Raw genomic sequence first — 12,090 nt, 5'->3', positions numbered from 1 at the left:
GCTCCAGAGTAGGTTCGCCTAAAAATTTATATATTCTTTCTCCTGGATATGAAACAAAAAATGTAGTTTATAAACAGGTGTTAAATAAAAAAGATTCTTAAATTTGCATGAAGTAGTGTATTATTGTACTTTATAATTTGTTGTTTTTATTTATGTAGTATATTTATATTATTGTTTCTCCCTAGCCCGTGCAAAGCCGGGTATTCAGCTAGTATATATATATATATATATATATATATATATATATATATATATATAGATATATATATATATATATATATATATATATATATATATATATATATATATGAGATCAATATTTCAATCCTAGGATTGGTTTACTGCAGCCCTCATTCTACTCTATTTAATGCCAATGCCCTCGATCCCTGACACCGTCTCTGTTTTACGTCATTCTTAATTTCTCCTATGTCCTCTTGGTCTTCTTCGTGGAATCTACCCTTCTATTTTTCCTTCTATTATATTCCTCATTAATCCATTGTGCTTCAATGTGTGTCCAATCCAACCATTTCTTCTTTGCCGTAGAGGTCTCCACATGGTACAATCCTCTTCTGCTCTTCTATATACTTCCTCGTTCCTTACTTTGTCTGTCCATTTAATCTTCAGAATCCTCCTCCAGCACCATGTTTCAAAGGCTTCTATTCTTCGCTGGTTCACTTTTCTAATGCTCCAAGCTCGGAACCACAGAGCGCCCTGCTCCACACGAAAGTCTTGACGAATTTATTCCATGTTTCCAGTCTTAGGTTCTTTGAACCTAGCAATTACCTCTTCTTCATGAATGCGTCCTTAGCTTGTATAAAACTATAAACACAGTAATAAACCCGAAGTTCGGTTTGGTAGGTGATGGTAGAGTTCACCCAGTACTAAGCCCGACAGCGTGTGTAATTCACACATCAGGGTGGGGGAGCCAGTTCCTTTCCCTGAGCCCGTTACGGTTTCCCAGGAATTCCTGTAACCCGAAAAATCACACAGCTACGGTGAGGTTCCCCGGATACATGCCCGTGAAGTGAATCCGGGCCCTCCGGTCAGTAGTCCACCGCACTACCCCTGGACGACCACGACCCAATAGTGATGTACTGGCCATAAAATAAACGTTTTTGGAGTTCGATTTTGAACAGTCCTGCTTCAAAAATAAACAAGTTTATTTCCTTGCCGTCCCTCAGCCATCTGGGTTAAATCAAAGTGAGACGAACTACGGAAGGGGTGAATATCGTATTTAGGTGGCTTGAAACATTTTACCGGCTTTGCAAACATAAGTTCACTGACATTTACATTATTCTAAGTGACCCACCCGCAATTACAGGTTTTGGACAGTCCCTAGAGATAACTACGTATGCTCCCTACGTATTTCCTTTCCTTCGTATTATATTATTTTCTTGATAATTTCTCCGTATTTATACCTGCCTTCACGCTACCTAAAAAGCTTCCTCTCTCCGCCTCAAGTTATCCAAGGCCTTTAGCAGACGTATTCTACCCTATTTTCTCCACCCACTCTGTATTTTATGGATCCCCCCCCCTCCCGTAATGTCCCTTTTGCGCCCAAAATATTATAACTTCATTGTTTGTCTTCCTCTCCTCTCAATTATTTAAAATTCCTCTCAAATTTTACAACACCCACATCTCAAAAGCCTCCGATTCATGCCCATTTCTTTTACCTTGAAGACCAGATTTCGGAGCCATATACACTACGCTACATATTAAAGACTGGACTAATCTTTTCTTAACGTCTTCACTTAGCGTATCTGCCATCAACTGCCTTCTTGCTGTAAATGTTTCTTTCGCTAACGGCATACCATTCTTCCTGTCCCCACTACTACGCCAATTTACCTTCAAAATTCTATTAAATTACGTGAACTAACCCAACTGCTCTAGTTTTTTCCTTCCTATTTTATTGTTTACCTTACAAGAATTTCCTACTTTTCGAAATCTGATTACTTTCGTTTTCTTGTGAATAATATTTATCCCATACTTTTCGCATTACTCTCGTAGAGATCAAACAATAAATGGAAGCTCTAGCTGACTAACTATTGCTTAATCATCTGCAAACCTCAATGACTTATCGCTTAGCAGCTCACTTTCATTCCAGCCTCAAGCCCTACTAATACCATCCTTGACATTTCCTCAGCATGCTTGTTAAAAAGTATTACCCATTACGGACACACTCTCTTACTCCCCAACCAATCACTGCCCATCCCGATTCTCCCTCTGCTTCCCTTACTCGTACTGCCTCAGTTCGTGTAGAGGTCTCGAACATGTCAACCTCCTCGGTAATATAACATGGAAAAAGGCACTCTTTTCCGTCTCTGAAATGCCAGCACATCTTTTCGCGGCTCTTTCCACCACGTTTCCTTGGTTCGCCTGTCGTTTGAGTTGATTATTAAGCTATGCTATGTACATTCTTCTTCCCGCATCCGCGTTAATACGTATTCTTCCATTTACCCTCTAATCCATACAGTTATTAATGGTCCCTTAATTATCTTATTGTTCACCACACCTATTGTTTCCCTTTCTGCTTTGTATTTTCCAATTTTAAGGAATACCCACCATCCCTCAACGGTTCCCATTCCTACATCCTCAGATATGTTTTTAGTTTTTCTAGCTACTCCTCTTTTTTTACTCCAATTCAACCTCAAACCGAAGGTCGGGTTGATACAATCGATAATATTGTACCTAATTTTGGAAAGCATGACCATTGACTCACTAGAACTGTTTTAACATCGTTCATTCATCATGTTTTAGAACTCTTGGTAGTAGTAGTTTTTAGGGGAGGCGACCGACTGCTGAGGTCATTTGCGCCATAGGGGATGGACAGGAAAGGATGAAGGGTGGAGAGAAACCCGGCGTCGGCCTTAGCCTACTCTTTACGAAAGGCGCCAAGGGGTCCGCAGTTTAACGTCCCATCCGACGGACGGCGTACTTACTCAAAGTGCCCTCCACAAAGCACCTCAAGTAGGGATCGAGATACCTCTGAAAAATATTCAACACCGCCGGGATTTGAACCCGTGCCCTCTGGGTGGGAAGCCAGTACGTTAGCCCCCGCACCATCTCCATCCCCTTTAGAACTCTTGAATCACTTCTAATGAAAATGGTTAAATTCTTTTCGAATGAAAAGGGTGGCCGAGATCAAAAAGATAAATGGATATTTGCCGAATTCTCCCTACCTGGGAAGCAGGTCTCCCTGTCGCTCACTTAGGACGGGAAGTTCACGCTTTCATCCTTTCCTTGCCCACTCCCACCCGAAATTTATTTTGCGAGGCCCTCTCTTTCGGGACGAGAGGACGGGGGAAGGTGAGGGCAGAGGAAGAGCGTAAACTACAAAAATATCCTAACAATAAGAGTAAATATCGAGCCACCCGACGCCGCCGGGGCGGTCTCCGACGCGTCCGGAGATCTCTCGAGTGGCACTGCGGGAAACCGCGCCGCGACCTTGGACTTCACACGTTATGCAAGCGCATGAGTGTGGTGGCCCCGTTCTCTGGGCGGGAGGCACCAGCGAGCGGCGTGGCCCCCGGACGGCGATTTATCACTTTCGCAGCGACGCTTTGTCCCCGGCCTAGCCATAGGGACGGATTGCCTCACCCTTCCCAAAGTTCACGAATCTGATTATTTTTCGTCATTTTTTTTACGACTCTTAGTCACCTTAAATTTTTTGCTCCTTTTCTTTTACCCGCTATCGACCAACGCTATATACAATTCATTTCATGCCGTATGCGTGTGTGTGTTCCGATAGGTTTTCCTCATGTATTGGATGGCTTTTTCTTATGCCCAAACGGCAACTTTCTCGAGAACTGCAGGGCCCGAGTCAAGAAATCGCAAATATTTTGCGCGGGTGTAGTCATTTCTAAAATGTCAAGCAGTAGTCAAGGCTCAGCCATTAAACACCTAAAGGTCGTAAGATAGACCTTACAGTAAGGACTGTTAGTAAAAATATAACCACTAACTAAAGGCTAATCATTTCCTGAGTGGATCTTACAAAGCACAATCATTCATCTGAGCTATTCCCGCGATCTACCAACGTCCTCCGAGGACAGGCACCGGGATTTTCTAAGATCTGCACACGTTAATATGACTGCGTACCCTGTAGATGAGCAGAAGGTGCTTGTAGCCCTTGGCCATGTTTCGACGTGCCGCGAAGTCGACCCGCAAAGCAATGCGATGTAAATTATGCAATTTTACGACGCCATACATCAACGCGTACGATGCAGCATTCATTACGGCAATGCTGCCATATTACAATAATGGTCAATAACCAAGTCTTCCACGAAATTATGCCAGAAGTAGTCTATTTCATTTTCAAATTAGTGAATGCAGTTGTCTCTTGCTTTAGACATATTACGCTATTGTTCAAAACTATATCACTTACGTCTGTGAACTTCAATCCGCCGGCGGGTGAGCTTGGTTTCATGTGTGAAAGAAAAAGAAGACAAAGTTAAAGAACTTCGGCATTGTAAATGAAGTATCGAAAATGAGTCGGCGTATCGAATCTGCGACGTAAGCAGACATTAGCACTTAAGCTGCATCACATATACGATACGTTCATAGGGACTCTGCGACGTAATGTCATTTTTACGGTTTACCGCACTGTAACCTTCATTTTTCTGAAGGATTTCGATAAAACATTTGGTGATTAGATAAGGACGATGTACTTAAAATATGAAATCTACTCCCACCTCAACACCTCAATATTCTTTCGTTGAGCGGGTCGATATTTCTGATGGAGCATCACGAAGCACAAATTTACATGACTCTTCAAATTTGCGTTGCTTAACGGATTTCTATATTCCCCGTCTTGAAACACTTCGACACATTCACCCATGACTCTCTCGCTTGGTTTTGCTGAGACCATTCACCTCTCTTTCACACAGCTGATCGGCGCGGAGACTCCAACTCTCACCCATTACCTCTACAGGATCAAACCAGTGAAGTACAATGTTACTTCCATAAAACATTGAGCTAAGAGAGGCATAGGGGCTCAAATTATCCTCCACCTCCGACTATATTTGTCACGAAGTCATAGATTAGTCGTAAATTCGCCTTCAAATCCTCAAAAATCAGGTGCTAATAATTACACTAATTATGAAGTCATATATACTTCTTCGTTTTATTCGTTCATGCAAATATACATTGAAATAAAAATTGACTGCTAAAGCAAAGTGTTAATAGTGGCGGTGGTATTCGGATTGGAATCGAGCCGTGACGCCGGCGAGTGAATGAAAGAAGCGCGGGAAGTGCTTCAGGGATGTATTAATGGAATGTACACGGCCCTGAATGTAAGCATTGTCCATTACTGAGGTGGATTTTAAGCAAATTTGAGGCAAAATTCTTTTCCCAAACAACTATCTCGAATGGACAAGACGTTTCCGCTGGAGAAGGAAAGAATTCGGATGGCATAACAGGAGCCTAGCAACGGGGAGCGGAAGAAGCAGTCGCTCCGCATGGACATATTCTTCCAAAGTTTCGTCTTTAAAACGTTTTCTTTTTCCATCCCACCCTTACAAAAAAGAGTCCGTCCTGTCGTGCTATATCCGTCCGCATGAAACAATTCGAGGCCCGAGGGACAGCTATCATTGTAATTTTACGTTAAGCCTTTTTGACAAGGATTCCGTCGAGTCTTTTTACATTTTCTCCAGAAACCTTTTGTCGTCGGTTGAACGAAAGAAAAACTCGTCGCACTCGCTCCCGGTAAGATTCATTTCACTTCTTAATGCCACATCTCGACAAATATGAACCACACTTAAACGACGTCACTAACTTAAAACAAATTTGATCCAGACCTTTTATTAACGGCAAGGAAAAGGAGACTTAATTCTCCTATTGGCATCCCCAAAGACGCGAATAATAATGGATGTTTTTCCTAGAGTGACGCCAAGGCAAGTGAGATAATTCGTAGCCACTTTTTCCTAAATTCACTTAAATTGTCTATTTAATCAGCATAAATAAATGTGCATTATCCGATGATTTAATCACTTTACAATATTTGCGGAATGAAGATCTACCTCACGATTTTTGAGGAAGAAACACCTGGGATATTTATGAACTTCTCGGCCAAGGCGTTGGTGGTTCAGAAGCCCGATAAATCGAATCCCAATCAATCGGGATGCCAAAGTTACCCTAAGTGCACATCCAGGTGATGATCTATAAAATTCACTGAAGATCTCTTGACTAGGTGGAATGATATTTTTGAGGAGAAACACCGATTGGCTTCAAACTTGCTGTACTGTTTCCACAATCACTTCTTGTGAAAATAGCACAAAAACTATTAAATCAATCTGTATTTCTATAACCACCGAATCTCTCTGAATGTATTGGTACCAGATCTTCCTAGGGAAGAAACCTGTGGCGGCAGAGGTGCCAGAACAGTTCCCATACACCAAAATGGATGTAATCTAACCTCGCCCAAAAAACCAAATTTCGGATTGATTACTGTGGTTTTATCTCTGATGGCTGAATGGGTTAGATTATTTGGACGATAAACAGGTGCGCTGTCTAATATTCTCGCTGAATCCAAAACAATTTTTTTCGAATGTATACGCTCAAAGACGCTCGGTGGAAAATATTTTAAACAGGAAAAACCGTCCCCCCACCACCTCATGTGGACTCTTCTGGTCAAGCCACCGGCGGCGAACCAGTGCCTCGCACGATCCACTGCGAGGAAAGATTTAGAAGGTTTAGACGCACACCTGCTGCGTCGACTTGTACGGCAACCAGAGGCCCGGGGGGGAGTAAGTTTTCACCTCTGCCGCGAGGGTGGGGAGTGCCGCTAAAAACTTGGCCTTGACCGCTAAAGCAATCGCGGAGATGGACGTCATTGGCACGCCTTTTTCGGTCGTCCCATGACCTCTTGAGCGCAGAGCGCGCACTAGGGCGATTGCGTGATACCTACACGCGCATGGCGAGCAGTCGTGGAGGAGGGGAGCGCATTCCCTACGCGCCGATTCGGGCGACTAAGGAATGTCAACGAGTGTCTTCTAATTCGCCGGCCCTCCCGCCGTCGGTGGAGGCCCACAAGCCGCACTGGTCTGAATGGAAAGAGCCCAATTCGGATAAGGAAATGCAAAGGCACCGGGCGTTGTAAACAATCAGCTTCGCACACCGGGGGAGCCTGAGGGAAACCCTGGGGCCAAAATGCTCGTGAAACCTCTTTAAGCTCTGTCATCAACGTTTCGTTCGACCTAGGCTAAATTCAACAGTCTCGATGTCATCACTCCCCTCCGTGCTAGAGGTCCACCAGAACTTAGTTCGATATGGAACAGTGGGATGTGACGGGGAAACATAATTCGCCGGGGGCCAGTAATCTCTGCAACATAAATTTTCCTAAACGCGTCCCTCCGTGTATTCACCTCTCCACACCACTCACCTTTGAGACACACGGCTGCAACAAATAATTTCGAATCTAAAAACCTAGTAAGATGATAGGAAATAGGCTGCCAGTCATCTAGATATATTCTAAAACACAAGATAATTAATTACTTTCCAAATGAGCCCAAAATAAATAATTTGAACAAAGTAAAGTAATGCACATAAATGGTAAAATGCAATATCCTCGCATTCACAAGATGAGCTAGCTGTTGTAAATGTAAAAGTAACTAAAAATCTATGAACACGAATGCAAAATGGGGATTCTTACTGAAAACTACACCGACGATGGCGTAAGATAATATAAAAATAAATGCCACAATAGACTCATTACTGCACCGCAATACTAAGTATTCCAACAGCATTAACAAATAGTGGTTTCGTGACAATACGTTTATCTCTACGTTCAATTCCATCTTATTCGAGTCGAGATTTGGCGCGTGACAAGTAGAGCCGATACAGTAGAACGGGGGTCTGAAGAAACGTTTTCGAGAGAGAGACGAGAAGTTAATTTACATGAAGGATTTGAAGCGCTAAGATAATGCAAAAAAACCAAGGCACAAATCTGACATGTGGCACCACACTTGGAAGCAATTTGCATCTTATGACGCCAGCCTACACCAATGTAGAGTGACCTGAGGACTCACTGGAATCCCAATTGGCCTCCGCTAGTCACCAAGGACCACGTACGTCGGACCACTTTAGTTTACGCCAGTGGTCAAGTTGTTGAGGGTGAAGCTACAAACTACTTTTTAGCTTGCGAACTTTGCGAATTACAAAAGAACATGCCTGCTTCCATAGGCCACTTTAAGTCCCTGTCTCGTGTTTAGTCAGAGCAGAAACATTTAGCGAAATCGAATCCGCAGCACAAAGTGGCGAGTTGGCCCCGTGGTGGGGTTGGGGGAAAGCGTTTGCTTGTCCCTGGGTACCGATTCACGCCCAAGTGGTGCGCCTTCGGATACCCCTGGGAGAACCCAATAAGAATGATTTTTCCGCTAAGAGATCTTCAGGGCAAACCACAGGACGGACGGGGAAGGATTCCTTGGTTCCCCGGACCGGAATGAGCGAATTTCACTCGCCGGAGGGCATGATGCGGTTTGAGACCAAACCTCGCCTGTCCGACCAACACTCGAGTTGATGCCTGTGGTTTCGAATCTGTTGCACGAAAGGAAAAATATGAGGGAAACTTTCCGTGGAGAGTGAGTTATAAATGATGTGGGTGGGGAGGGAAGAGGAGACAAAAGCGAACAGAATGAAGGCAATTGACAGCAATATAGGAACAGTGGTGGACAATAGTCTTGGGCTCTAAAGAATACACTTTCCATTCTTTTGAATCATGGATTGCTTCCACAAAGTAAATCTGGAAACTACACCATACGATATAATAGTTAAGTCTTGGGGATTTTTTGCTATTGAGAGTCAAATAACAATTTCTTTTAATTTTCTGGTCAACTATTTCTGATCAAAATAGACAGGCATAAAACTTTCCTTTTTCTACACATAAAAATACGCTATTCAGGAAATTTAATCAACAATTAATAATACTCTCATTCGAGGGGTTGAAAAGAGGAGTGTGGCCTTATGAAAGGAGACCCGGGATTGTACGGCATGTTCTGCTTGCGTAGTATTATGCAAGCAGGGCATCCCGTTTGTTGTGAAACACCTATAACGTGATCGCCGGCTTTGGGCTGACGTCTGACCCTCGTGCAATCTGGAAAAAAGGCGAACACCATCCTGTTCCCGACGTCGTGTGCTGTAAACTGGAAATTCTTTCCCGTCAGTTACGCGTTCTCGATGAATTGGAAAGTGATGCCTGGTGGTTGCGCAACCCACTGAGCCAGGAAAGCACGATGAAATTGAATATAATCACAGAGTAGATGCGGAAAACGGAATTGGACGAAGATTTTAAAGAAAAAAGTTGACTGAAAGAAACCAATGGAGTATTTTCCGATGATGCGAGGTATTTCCGCGGTGAAGGAGTGACATGATTCGGACCTCAGCAGTTCCATTCGTCAACACAATCTATGACAGATTCAAGGGGGATTTTGAGGGTAATATAATCTACGAGAATTTTAATTTAAAGAACCAGAGGTAGATTTTGCAACAGTTAATTTAGCGGAGTCACCCGATGTTGTCTCCGAGATTTTCAAAGGGCTAAAATCGTTGGCATAGAGTAATCGCATTCAAACCTGGATCCCTCGATTTCGGGCCGGGTTCTTGAGCCAGAGGAAACGGTGGCTTCACTTACTAAAGCACTTGGCCTAAAGTCGAACGATTCGGGTTCGCATCCCGGTTTAGGTAAATGATTTTTGCACTGTGGCATTCTCGCTCCTAGAATTTCTTGACATTTAAAATAAAAAGCAGTTAAAATCTCCTCCCACGTGCTGAAGGTGACGAATTTAAAACATTAGAGTTTCAGCATTGAAATTTGGGATTATCATAATCGTCTCCCTAAGTATGATTCTGAAAAAGATTAATAAGCGTATACGAGATGAAATACGCAATTCGGATGCAACTACTTCCCATTACTAATACTTTCTTCTTCCAATTAAAACACGAATAAAATGAATCAAATCACTTCCTTTCTAAATTACTACCATTTATGTAATTTGGATGAAGCGAAGTATAATCGCTTGACCATTCATGAAAGCAGATCATAGAATAGTGGCTTCGGAGAAAGAAACTGGAATTTACGACCGCACATTCTCGTCTTTGAAATAATACGAACCGTCAAAATCGATGAACGGCAGCCGTTTGTCATCGGGAACGTATTTTGGGCCGCTGGGGGATTCACGTAGCCGTATCATACGCTACACTTATGATGGATTTCCACGGATAGCTGCCAAATTCTAACCAAGAGTCGCCAGTTTCCCTTATCGGGTTGGGGTCGAGGAACTAGAAACGACCTCGTCGGCGGAAACAACGATAACGAGTACGTGGATTATTCTCTATTGATAGTCATGATGACCACGCCAGTTAGACTGGATATGTTCTGCTTCCAAAGCCGCCGAGAGCAACTTATCTCGTGTCGGACCGCGAAAGAGATTTGGGCATTATTTATTTCGATGGCTTCTTCAATTCGTCCTCTTGGACGTCCTCTACCGCTACGAAGCTAAAAAAAAACCGAATGATTCACCACTGACGCAAAAGCCCCGTAAGGACACCACAAGCTGATGTCGCGCCGTCTTGGCAAATATTGTTGCAAATATTGGTATTCCTTAACAGTTCGTTTACTAAATACAAAACACCCGTGATTAAGAATCATATTTTTTTCTACACAAAATATACGAAAGTAAACACCATTCCTGCTACCGGAAACATCGTGTCGCGGGAGTTTGATTTCAAAATGTATCTTCCACAAATAATGTCGATGGTACTATTCCCTATAAAAAAGGGAAATCCCTTCAGATCTATATGGTGAAAAATATCTCGGAACGTCCCACAAAACTTAACCTGAGGACCAACTCATGAGCGAAACAAATATTAGATTGGCCCTAAAATCCAAGAGAAAGTGCCGAAAAACGACTGAAATAAGGGCGACATAAAACAGACTAATGAAAAAGGCAAGGTATTCACAGGCGCAATGGAAGCTTGAACAGAGCACTCACATACCTACTGAAGGACCCAGATTCAAATTCAATCGTTGATGCCTCTGGATTCCGTCCCCAGTTAAAGCCGTCGTGAAAAAGATTAGTGCTTTCTCGTTCACCAGAGCCTTCCGGGAGGTCCAAGGAGGCAGAGCCAAAATGAAAATCCCTTCTTCCTCGAACGGATGACATCCACACGCCGTGGCCCTCCACCCTCAACTACCACACCAACCTTCGAGTTGGGATATTTCGTCGGCCTCAGGATGCTCACGATCTTTTTAGTTTTCCATTCATGCCTCCGAAATCTCCATCATACGACTTGGGGCTCGACCAGTTTCCACCAGCGACGGACGACACGAATTCACGGCGTGCAGAAAACTCCTCCCGTTTCTATGAATAGTGAACCCTCGCACTCCCTAATTTCTACAGAGCGACGGCACGGCACACTCGCCAATTGACGACCGCAGAGGTCCCGAAAGCACACGCACCTAAACAACCTAAAACAAATTACGCACACAAACACGATCACGCACGAGAACACAAGACGGGTTAGCCGGATTGGGGGGCGAGTGCTTGCGGGAAGGATTTTGCGTGCGAGCCCTTGGAGTTAGGAAAATAAGTGGGGGAGAGTGGAACGGAAACAGACGAACGCGACAACTACACCTACCGCGCCTCTGGCCTCTTTCCACACTGCGACTGACAAAAGGAGCTAGCTGATGGCCGCCTCACGCGACCGTCCTCCGCCAAGCTTTCGGACTCCTTCCCCGAAAGATTCCTCTGGCGAATTTCTCCGGAAGCACTCAAGAGAGGAGATCCTTTCACTCGAACGAGGGGGGGATGGGAAGAAAGTGGGTAGGGAGGTGGGTGGCGAGGGAGAGGGGGTGATCGACGGAGGGGAGAGGACGGGTTGGGAGGAGAGGTTGGGGGCGATGGAATGAGTAGAAACAAAACGACGGAAAATTCGTGAAGGCGGGGGACGAAAGGGCCCTCCATCGAAGTCTTCGTTAACGAATGCCTCGCCAGCCGGACGTCAGCGGGGAAATTTTTTTCTTCCCTCCTCCCGGGAGGGGGGGAGGGAGAGGAGAATTGCTGTCGGGTGAGGCACAATCCGACGGGGGATAAGGGGCGA

General features: G+C 44.1%; 1 protein-coding gene across 4 annotated transcripts in view; it reads right to left on the bottom strand.

The window, feature by feature from the left end:
• Positions 1-12,090, bottom strand: part of Zw (glucose-6-phosphate 1-dehydrogenase Zw) — a 168,240-nt gene that overhangs the window by 42,358 nt on the left and 113,792 nt on the right. Inside the window, exon 1 of one of the 4 annotated variants that reach the window (XM_071582651.1) lies at positions 11,629-11,935. The exons of the other annotated variants lie outside the window; for them this stretch is intronic. The gene's annotated coding sequence lies outside the window, so the exon portion shown is untranslated. Of the gene's footprint in view, positions 1-11,628; positions 11,936-12,090 lie in introns of those variants that run through there. 4 annotated transcript variants of the gene reach the window in all.

The sequence above is a fragment of the Hetaerina americana genome, unplaced genomic scaffold, assembly GCF_022747635.1.
Source record: "Hetaerina americana unplaced genomic scaffold, ioHetAmer1.1.p SCAF_12, whole genome shotgun sequence".
NCBI classification, from domain to species: domain Eukaryota; kingdom Metazoa; phylum Arthropoda; class Insecta; order Odonata; family Calopterygidae; genus Hetaerina; species Hetaerina americana.
This window is presented reverse-complemented; position numbering and strand designations above follow the sequence as displayed.